At 48.0% G+C, this 10,725-nt stretch overlaps 1 protein-coding gene across 1 annotated transcript in view; it reads right to left on the reverse strand.

Annotated features, from left to right (window-relative positions):
• Positions 1–10,725, reverse strand: part of LOC146859578 (uncharacterized) — a 620,782-nt gene that overhangs the window by 377,144 nt on the left and 232,913 nt on the right. The gene's annotated exons all lie outside the window — the stretch shown is intronic.

A 10,725-nucleotide genomic window follows, 5' to 3' on the forward strand; every position in this document is an offset into this window, starting at 1 on the left:
CACGAAATGCACACTAGTGTTCTGATTTACACACCACGGAATGCTCACTGGTGTTCTTATTTACACACTAAAGAGTGCACACTGGTGTTCTGATTTACACACCACAGAATGCACACTTGGGTTCTGATATAAAAACCACGGAATGCACACTGGTGTTCTGATTTACACACCACGGAATGCGTAGCATTCTGATTTACACACAACAGAATGCACACTGGTGTTCTGATTTACACACCACGGAATGCGTAGCGTCCTGATTTACACACCACGTAATGCACACTGGTGTTCTGATTTACACACCATAGAATGTACACTGGTGTTCTGATTTACATACCACGGAATGCACACTGGTGTTCTGATTTACACACCACGGAATGCACACTGGTGTTCTGATTTACACACCACGGAATGCACACTAGTGTTCTGATTTACACACCACGGAATGCACACCGGTGTTCTGATTTACACACCACGGAATGCACACCGGTGTTCTGAGTTACACGCCATGGAATGCATATGGGTAGAATGCACACTGGTGTTCTGATTTACACACCATAGTATGCACACTGTTGTTCTGATTTACACACCATAGTATGCGCACTGTTGTTCTGATTTACAGACGATAGAATGCACGTAGGTAAAATGCATACAAATGTTCTGATTTACATACCACATAATGTACACTGGTGTTCTGATTTACACACCTCGAAATGCACACAGGTGCTCTGATTTACACACCTCGAAATGCACACTGGTGTTCTGATTTACACACCATAGAATGCACACTGGTGCTCTGATTTACACATCTCGAAATGCACACTGGTGCTCTGATTTACACGCCATGGAATGCACATGGGTAGAATGCACACTGGTGTTCTGATTTACACACCATGGAACGCACACTGGTGTTCTGATTTACACACCACGGAATGCACACTGGTGCTCTGATTTACACACATTGGATTGCACACTAGTTTTCTGATTTACACACTATGGAATGCACGCTGTTGTTCTGATTTACACAGCATAAAAAGCACACTGGTGTTCTGACTTACACACCATAGAATGCACACTGGTGTTCTGATTTACACACCACGGAATGCACACTGGTGTTCTGATTTACACACCATAGAATGCACACATGTGCTCTGAATTACACACCATGGAATGCACACTGGTGTTCTGATTTACACACCACGGAATGCACACTGGTGTTCTGATTTACACACCACAAAATGCATACTGGTGTTCTGATGTACACACCACGAAATGGTGTTCTGATTTACACACCACGGAATGCACACTGGCATTCTGATTTACACACCACGGAATGCACGTAGGTAAAATGCATACAAATGTTCTGATTTACATACCACATAATGTACACTGGTGTTCTGATTTACACACCTCTAAATGCACACAGGTGCTCTGATTTACACACCTCGAAATGCACACTGGTGCTCTGATCACACATCTCGAAATGCACACTGGTGCTCTGATTTACACGCCATGGAATGCACATGGGTAGAATGCACACTGGTGTTCTGATTTACACACCATGGAACGCACACTGGTGTTCTGATTTACACACCACGGAATGCACACTGTTGCTCTAATTTACACACATTGGAATGCACACTAGTTTTCTGATTTACACACTACGGAATGCACGCTGTTGTTCTGATTTACACAGCATAAAAAGCACACTGGTGTTCTGACTTACACACCATAGAATGCACACTGGTGTTCTGATTTACACACCACGGAATGCACACTGGTGTTCTGATTTACACACCATAGAATGCACACATGTGCTCTGAATTACACACCATGGAATGCACACTGGTGTTCTGATTTACACTCCACGGAATGCACACTGGTGTTCTGATTTACACACCACGAAATGCATACTGGTGTTCTGATGTACACACCATGAAATGGTGTTCTGATTTACACACCACGGAATGCACACTGGCATTCTGATTTACACACCACGGAATGCACACTGGTGTTCTGATTTACACACCACGGAATGCACACTGGTGTTCTGATTTACACACCACGGAATGCACACTGGTGTTCTGATTTACACACCAAAGAATGCACACTTGGGTTCCGATCTACACACCACGGAATGCACACTGGTGTTCTGATTTACACACCACGAAATGCAAACTGCTGTTCTGATTTACACACCACGGAATGCACACTGGTGTTCTGATTTACACACCACGGAATGCACACTGGTGTTCTGATTTACACACCACGGAATGCACACTAGTGATCTGATTTACACACCACGGAATGCTCACTGGTGTTCTGATTTACACACCAAAGAATGCACACTGGTGTTCTGATTTACACACCACAGAATGCACACTTGGGTTCTGATTTACACACCACGGAATGCACACTTGGGTTCTGATTTACACACATTGGAATGCACACTAGTTTTCTGATTTACACACTACGGAATGCACGCTGTTGTTCTGATTTACACAGCATAAAAAGCACACTGGTGTTCTGACTTACACACCATAGAATGCACACTGGTGTTCTGATTTACACACCACGGAATGCACACTGGTGTTCTGATTTACACACCATAGAATGCACACATGTGCTCTGAATTACACACCATGGAATGCACACTGGTGTTCTGATTTACACTCCACGGAATGCACACTGGTGTTCTGATTTACACACCACGAAATGCATACTGGTGTTCTGATGTACACACCATGAAATGGTGTTCTGATTTACACACCACGGAATGCACACTGGCATTCTGATTTACACACCACGGAATGCACACTGGTGTTCTGATTTACACACCACGGAATGCACACTGGTGTTCTGATTTACACACCACGGAATGCACACTGGTGTTCTGATTTACACACCAAAGAATGCACACTTGGGTTCCGATCTACACACCACGGAATGCACACTGGTGTTCTGATTTACACACCACGAAATGCAAACTGCTGTTCTGATTTACACACCACGGAATGCACACTGGTGTTCTGATTTACACACCACGGAATGCACACTGGTGTTCTGATTTACACACCACGGAATGCACACTAGTGATCTGATTTACACACCACGGAATGCTCACTGGTGTTCTGATTTACACACCAAAGAATGCACACTGGTGTTCTGATTTACACACCACAGAATGCACACTTGGGTTCTGATTTACACACCACGGAATGCACACTTGGGTTCTGATTTACACACCATAGAATACACAGTTATAATGCCCACAGGTGTTCTTATTTACACCAACCAACAAGGGAGGTACTGTTCCTATTGAAAGAAATGAAAGAAGACAAAATGGTGGAGGAGACACTGGGTGGGAAATTCGAACGATCAATCATGAAATGTTGGAACCGGGCGAGCAGAGGAGCGTGTGTCTTCATACACAAGAGCCACTTGGCAGCTTTGCGCTAACCTCTGTTCAGTCCTAAATGTAATTTCTTTATTGATCCAAAGCAATGGATGATCATTTATTTACCATTGTACCAGTGTAAGAAACTGGCTCTATATATACTGCACCAAAGTGAGGTACAGTGTGTATTGAGTCCAAGGGTCTCCAGAGGTTTGGCAGAGGTTAAAGTTAGATAGAACCTTACTCTCTAAAGTGGTAGCTTGGTCGAGCAGTAAGGCAGTATAAAGCATTTGATGTACACACTCAGTCAGCAAATGAATTCACACACTCAAGAACTGAACTCTAGGCCAATTGTGTTCGTATAAAAAATATACTGTTATTTTATTTCTAGAACCAAGCAAGCCTGGTACAGGTAAGCATGTAAATACTTTTCAGCTACAAGATGCTGTTGTTGAATACTTTCAAAATACAGTAGGAGTTTATATCAATTCGAGTTTACAGGGGTTGCAATGCAATGCACAAACTTAGTAGACTCAGTACATAGGAATCAACAGGCTTTTTCAGTAAAATGCAATTAGATTACTTTTCAGGTTACTTTTACTAACACAGTGCTGGATCCTAGATTCAGCACCGGGACATTTCCTGAAAACAATTGAGTAAATGCGTTTTAATTAGTTGTACGATTTTTAAAGAATATTCTTGTATTTCAAAAGTAGACAGAAACTTTTTCACATAGAATCACCAATGTTTTTTTTTTTATATCTGTTTATTTAACATAAAGAAAATTGGTCATGTTATACAATCCTGTTCAGTTACCTCACAAGGTATACGTGCATCAGTTTATACAAGCGTCAGTACGTACTGTTCAAAGTAGAAGGCGGAGTTACATTACATACATTGTAGGTCACACTGTACAGTGGTCTTCTGGGGAAGAAACATCCGGCGGTTCACATATCCCCCCCCGGTACGCATTCCACTTTGTCCAAATCGATAACCATTTTTTGGGGCATCCCCGTGCAACATATACAGTTTTCTCACGGACCATGCACCAGTCCATATCTTCCTTCCATTTCTTTAAGGTGGGAGGTGCAATGGCCCCCCACAGTTGCGCTATGTTGCGCTTGGCCACTGTCTGCCCAAGTGTGACCCACAACCTCCCGTGTATAGGTAGATCTGTGGGCTCCCACACATTCAGAAGGCATCTCTTTGCCTCAGGTAACACGGGCACCCCCCACACCACACTCATTACTTTCAGCACGCACCGCCAGAAACTATGAATGACTGGGCACTCCCAGAGCACATGTAGGAATGCGCCCTGCATTCCACAGCCCCTCCTGCACAGCCCGTCTTCACTACCACCCATGTGGATCAATTGGGTACCAGATAAGTAGACTCTGTGCAACACCTTTAGCTGTATTAATTTCAACTTTGCATAGATAGCCACTTCCTTGGGTGAGGAGAGTGCCTCCTGCCATTCCTCATCATCCATCTCCAAACCATCTCTTGCCCATTTCTCCCTGAGTGCTGCGAGGGGATCAGGAGTGTGGTGGATGATCTTTTTGTACGTGAGAGATATACATTTGTCGGGCAGATGCCAGTCTAGCAGTCTGTCCTCGAGTGGGGATGCCTCAGGGATCTTCGTGCCGGCGCATATGGTGGTCTGCAGGGCATGTCTGATTTGCGTGTACCGGAAGTGTTCTGATGCCGCCATTTCGTATGTCTGTTGCAGTGTGGCAAATGGCACTACGCCCTCCCTCCCCCAGAGGTCCCTGATGTGTGAGATGCCGATGAGGTCCCATTTTGCAAACCCTTTCGTCCGTCCCAGTGTACCCAGCCGCTCCGTATCCCATAGGGGGGTTGCTAATGTAAGTTTATTGGCCCATCCCAGGGCTTTAGTTGCCATATGCCAGACCTGGACCGCATGTTTAGTGGGGCCTGTGAGTAGGTATTTGTTCGGTCTAGAATATAGGGATCTTGTGAAATCACCCCCCGGTAGCAACCACCTATCCATCCCGTATGCTGGGTCCTCTCCACTACCGTACTGGCAATGATTTATTGCGGCCAGGTGTGCTGCCCAATAATACTTCCTGATGTCGGGGAGGGTTATACCTCCGTCATACCACCCTAGTGTGAGCTTGCCTAGCGCAATTCGGGGTCTACCGTCCCACAACAAGTCTCTCTGTAAGGACTCGACCTCCCTAAAGAATGTTTGCGGTACAGCGTCTGGCTAGTTTTGAAGAGCATACAAGAATCTAGGCAAAGCCATCATTTTGAAGAGTGCCGCTCTCCCAAGTAAAGATAGGGGCAACTTCTTCCAGACCTCCACGTCTCTCCTGAGCCTTTGCAATGGAGGTATCAGATTTTGGTCATAGCGTCTCCTAACGTCAGTGGTTATGAATATCCCCAAGTAGCGGAAACCATCTTCTGCGATCTGAATTGTGCATTCCTTCGGGAGGGCGGGGGCTGTTCCATGGAGCATGTAGATCACCGATTTGCTCCAGTTAATACGAAACCCTGAGTTTCTTCCGAAACTGGCGAAAATGTCTAGGATCACTCTGAGGGAGCGGGCAGGTGAGGCTAGATAAAGCAGTATATCGTCTGCATACAACGATATCCTGTCTTCCCAACCCTCAGTCCACCGTAGGCCACATCTTTGCGTATCCAGGCCGCAAGCGGCTCAAGTGATAGAGCGAATAGCAATGGTGACAAAGGGCACCCCTGCCTCGTACCCCTACCAAGTGTGAAGACCTCAGAATTCTTGTTGTTGACCGACACGGTCGCAAGCGGTTCAGAGTATAAGAGGCGCACCCACCCTATAAACTTGGGCCCGAAACCTAATTTCTTAAGCACTGCAAAAAGGTAAGCCCATTCGAGTGTGTCAAACGCCATGGTTGCATCCAATGACACCACCATAGCGTCCTCCTGGATTCCGGGGCAACGTCCCAGGACTCCGTGAAGTCGCCTGAGATTGAGTGCGGTATTGCGGTGAGGCATGAATCCTGACCGGTCCGGGTGCACTAGTTTGGTGATAACAGTACGGAGCCTATTAGCTAAGACTTTGGCTAGTATTTTGGGTTCCACATTAAGGAGCGATATAGGTCTGTACGAGGAGCACTCCGTTTTCGGCTTCCCTGGTTAAGGAATTGCCACAAGAGTGGCTGGTCTCTAGGCAAGATCCCCTTTTTCTGACTGTCGAAGAATCACCAATGTTATCCTATGGGAGGAAATTCACTTAGCAGGTAAGTTACTTTAACGTTACTTTTCTTACTCAGCGCTGAATACCTAGATTCAGCACTGGGACATTTCCTGAAAACAGTTGAGAAAATGCGTTTTGGGTATTTGTGCGATTTTTAAGGAATATTCTTAGTTTTCAAAAGTTGACACAGAAACTTTTTGGGAGAAAAAGTGTCAATGTTATATTATGAGGAAAAAGAGGTTATTGGTCTTTTGAGTTAGGGTTCTGGGGTTAGACTCAGGGGTATCCCAGGGTCAGTGATGCACTCTTGTTACACCCTCAGCGGCACGCGGGCGGCCGGGTGCAGAGTGTTGAGGCCTAATGTTAGGGGGACTCCGGTTGGTGGCTGCTGGAAAGCAGGCCACAGGTTGTGGGAGCAAAGCTCCTAGGGTTAAGCTCAGAGCAAGTTGGGGACCAAGTTAGCACCAAAGGGGCACCCAAAGCGGCACTAGGGCGGCTGGGTGCAGGGTGCTGTTTTGAGGTCGGGTGCCCTGGAAATTTCAATGGAGATTCTCCGGGACAAAGAAACACTGTCGGCTCGGGAACGAGGATCTTCCAGGAGTGACCACCACTTCGAAGGGTAAGTTGGGATGTTCAGGGTTGGTTAGGCCCCGCTGGGCTGGGCACACAAGGCCGTGGGGCGTTGGGTGCAGGGGTGCCTTGGGACGTCGGATTTTCTTACCCGCTCTGGTCGCGGTAGGGGGGGTCCTCTGGATTGAGGCTGCAGGCGTCGTCTGGAGGCTTGATGCAGGTCATGGGTCGCCGGATCTCGGGTCAGGATCGCCTGGGGGACCTCCTCGTGGTATTTTTCCACTCGAGCTCGGGCCGGGTTCGGCGGGTGCAGAGTGGGCTGAATTCACGGTTCCTGACTGTCACCAGAAGCTGCAGTTCAAACACGTCCGATGCTCACGGGAGAAACAGCTTGGAAAGTGAAGGCAGGAAGGTCCTCCGGGGTTTTTGAGGTTGCTGTCCGCTGGACACTCTGGGATTTTGCAGGAGCAGGTTCGAGGGGAGACAGGCCTGTAGGGCTGGGGCCAAGTTAGAGGGCGTCGTCCTCTTGTTAGCTCTGCACGGCTTCTCGTCCTTCTTCTTCTCTTCTTTTTCTTGTGGTTGCTGGATCTGAGGAAGGAAGGTTCAGAGTGCCCCTAAATACAAAATGTAGGGGCGTTACAGGTAGGTAAAGGGCAGGGACCAATGGGTTCCTTCCCTGGGGTGAGTACACCCCCTGTTCTGCCACTCTCCAGTGGGAGGGGGGCAGGAGCCTGACCCTGGTTGGCTGGGTCCCCCCATCCTCAAGATGGTGGGGACTCGAGGTTGTGCTTCACCTCGCCTCCCCCACCTTAGGGGTGGAGTTGGCAGAGGTCGGCACACCTCTCTTCCTCACTTGTTTTTCCTGTCGGTTCTCCCGCCCAAAGTGGGGGGTAGAACCAGTGGGGACCAGTGGCTGAAAGCAGCAAATGGTCTGGAAAGGCTCAAGAAGGGGGCATGCCTTTGAAGCTTCTCCTTCGTGAACCATGCCCATCCTGGGGGAGGAGGCTTGGCACCTCGTCCCAGGATGTGCATTGTTTCAGGCCCCCCGAGAGCAGCAAGCTCTCGACGCAGGGGTCCAGAAACATGTCTGGTGGTGGCAGCCTAGGCAGCCACTCAGTCAGGTCACTGGAGGTTGGTCGAGTTTTAGGGGGCATCTCTAAGATGCCCTCTGTGGTGCATTTTACATTAAATCCCACACTGGCATCAGTGTGGGTTTAATGTGCTGAGAAGTTTGATACCAAACTTACCAGTCTTCAGTGTAGCCATTATGGTGCTGTTGAGTTCATAATGACAAACTCCCAGCACCATATACTCTTAATGGCAGCACTGCATTTAAACTGCCCAGGAATGGACCTGGGTGCTGTAGGGGCACAGGGCTCATGCACCTGTACCCTCACCACTGCCATAGGGCAACCAGCTACAGGGGTGACTGATGTATACCAGGGCAGTGGTTTGTGGGCATGGCACACAGGGATGTGTGCCATGTCGACCCTTCGCTTTGTTCTGCACCAAGACACGCAGCCTGCAAAGGCAGTGTGTGAGTATCAGGGGACAGGGCCTCTAAGGGTGGCACACTAAGTGCTGCAGCCCTTAGGGGCCTTCTCTGGTCACAGTGCCCTGGGTACCTGTGGTACCATTTACCAGGGGCTGACCTGTGGCCAGAGATGCCAATTGGGTTTAGGCTTCAATGCAGTTTTAGAGAAAGAACACAGGCCCTGGGCACCTGATTGGCAGGAGCCCAGGGCACACTCAGTCAAAGCAAATCAGCAAAAAGTGGGGGCATACCATGCAAGAAAGAGGGCACTTTCTCACAACCAGGTATTTTCATTTTGAGAAATACCTATACTACACATCACAATTTAGATGTGGGGTAGGACTATCACTTATTTTAGGTCCTGAAGAAGCGCTGTGGATCCTTTTTGGACCATAGGGCGCGAAACATGTCGACACTCACAGATGTAAAGGTACCTGGGTATATTACGCCTTTACAGTAGCCCTGACCCATTTACGGGTTTTATCAACCTGCCAGAACCATCACATTAAAAAAATAATAATAATTGTGGTATCTCTTAGACAGTTGTATCCAATTTTTTAGGAGACCCTCACACTTGTATCATTCAGCAAGAACAATAAAAAACTCAGCTAAAGCTACCCTTTATGGGGCCCGTAGCGCATTGCAGCACCGGCCCTACGAGGAGCAACGCCCAATGATGAAGCATGACATACCCAGGGATGTCTGAGGGCAACAAAATTTAATTCTTAGGATTCCTATCCCGTGTCTCGTCCATCATTTTGTCTTTCATTTCTATCAGATAGAAACAGTATCTTGCTTGTTGGCTGGACTATTGCTTTCGGAGCCTAGGCACTGTACCTTTATTGGCTCCTAGTCCCTCCTGCTTTTTGCTTTGAGTTCTGATTTACACAACATAGAACACACACTAACTCTAATTTACACACCATAGAATACGCGTGATCTGATTTACACACTATAGAACGCACATGTGATCTGATTTACACACCATAGAACACACACGTGTACTGATTTACACACCACAGAACACACATGTGTACTGATTTACACACCACAGAACACACACGTGTTCTGATTTGCACATTGGGTCCAACATTTTTTATTTGTTTTAATGCCCGTTGTGGTTTATTCTTCAAACTGAAGCAATTTTGACAACTTCGACAAAGACAACCAACACACTGAACCCTCACCAACCACCCTCGACACCCTGAAGCCAGCGATCGACAACTGGACAGCCTCACCACCGAAGACACACTGAAGACGATGAAGTCAATCCACTCCGAGGCCCCCAAGGACCCCTGCCCTCACCACATTTTCAACAGAGCCGCCGCCCCCACCGCACCCATGCTCTGCCACACCATCAACCGCTCCCTGGCAACTGCCTCGTTCCCTGACGACTAGAAACACGCTGAGATCAACCCCCTCCTGAAGAAACCCTCGGCGGACCCCAAGACCTAAAAAACCTACGGACCCATCTCCCTGCTCCCGTTCCCAGCGAAAGTCATTGAGAAAGCCATCAACAGCCAACTCGCCACATTCATCGAAGAGCACAACATCCTCGACTCCTCCCAATCCGGCTTCAGACAAAAACACAGTACGGAAATCGCCCTCCTCGCTGCGACAGACGACATCCATACCTTAATGGGCAAAGGAGAAACATCAGCCCTCATCCTCCTCGACCTCTCAGCGACGTTCGACACAGTCTCTCACCGCACCCTAATACGCAGACTCCATGACGCGGGGATCCAAGTCAAGGGCCTCGACTGGATCTGCTCCTTCCTCTCTGGCAGAACGCAGCGGATCAGACTCCCCCCTTTCCTCTCGGACCATACACCTATCGAGTCCCCCAGGGGTCCTCCCTCAGCCCTATGCTCTTCAATGTCTACATGGCCCCCAGCTCGGAACCCATCATCTAAACCTACGGGGTCAACATTGTGTCATACGCAGACGACACCCAACTCATCCTCTCCCTATCCAACGAAACCAACACCGCCAGACACAACATTCGAGAAGGCATGGAAGCCGTCGCCAAAT

Source organism: Triturus cristatus, chromosome 3_1, assembly GCF_964204655.1.
Source record: "Triturus cristatus chromosome 3_1, aTriCri1.1, whole genome shotgun sequence".
Lineage (NCBI taxonomy): Eukaryota > Metazoa > Chordata > Amphibia > Caudata > Salamandridae > Triturus > Triturus cristatus.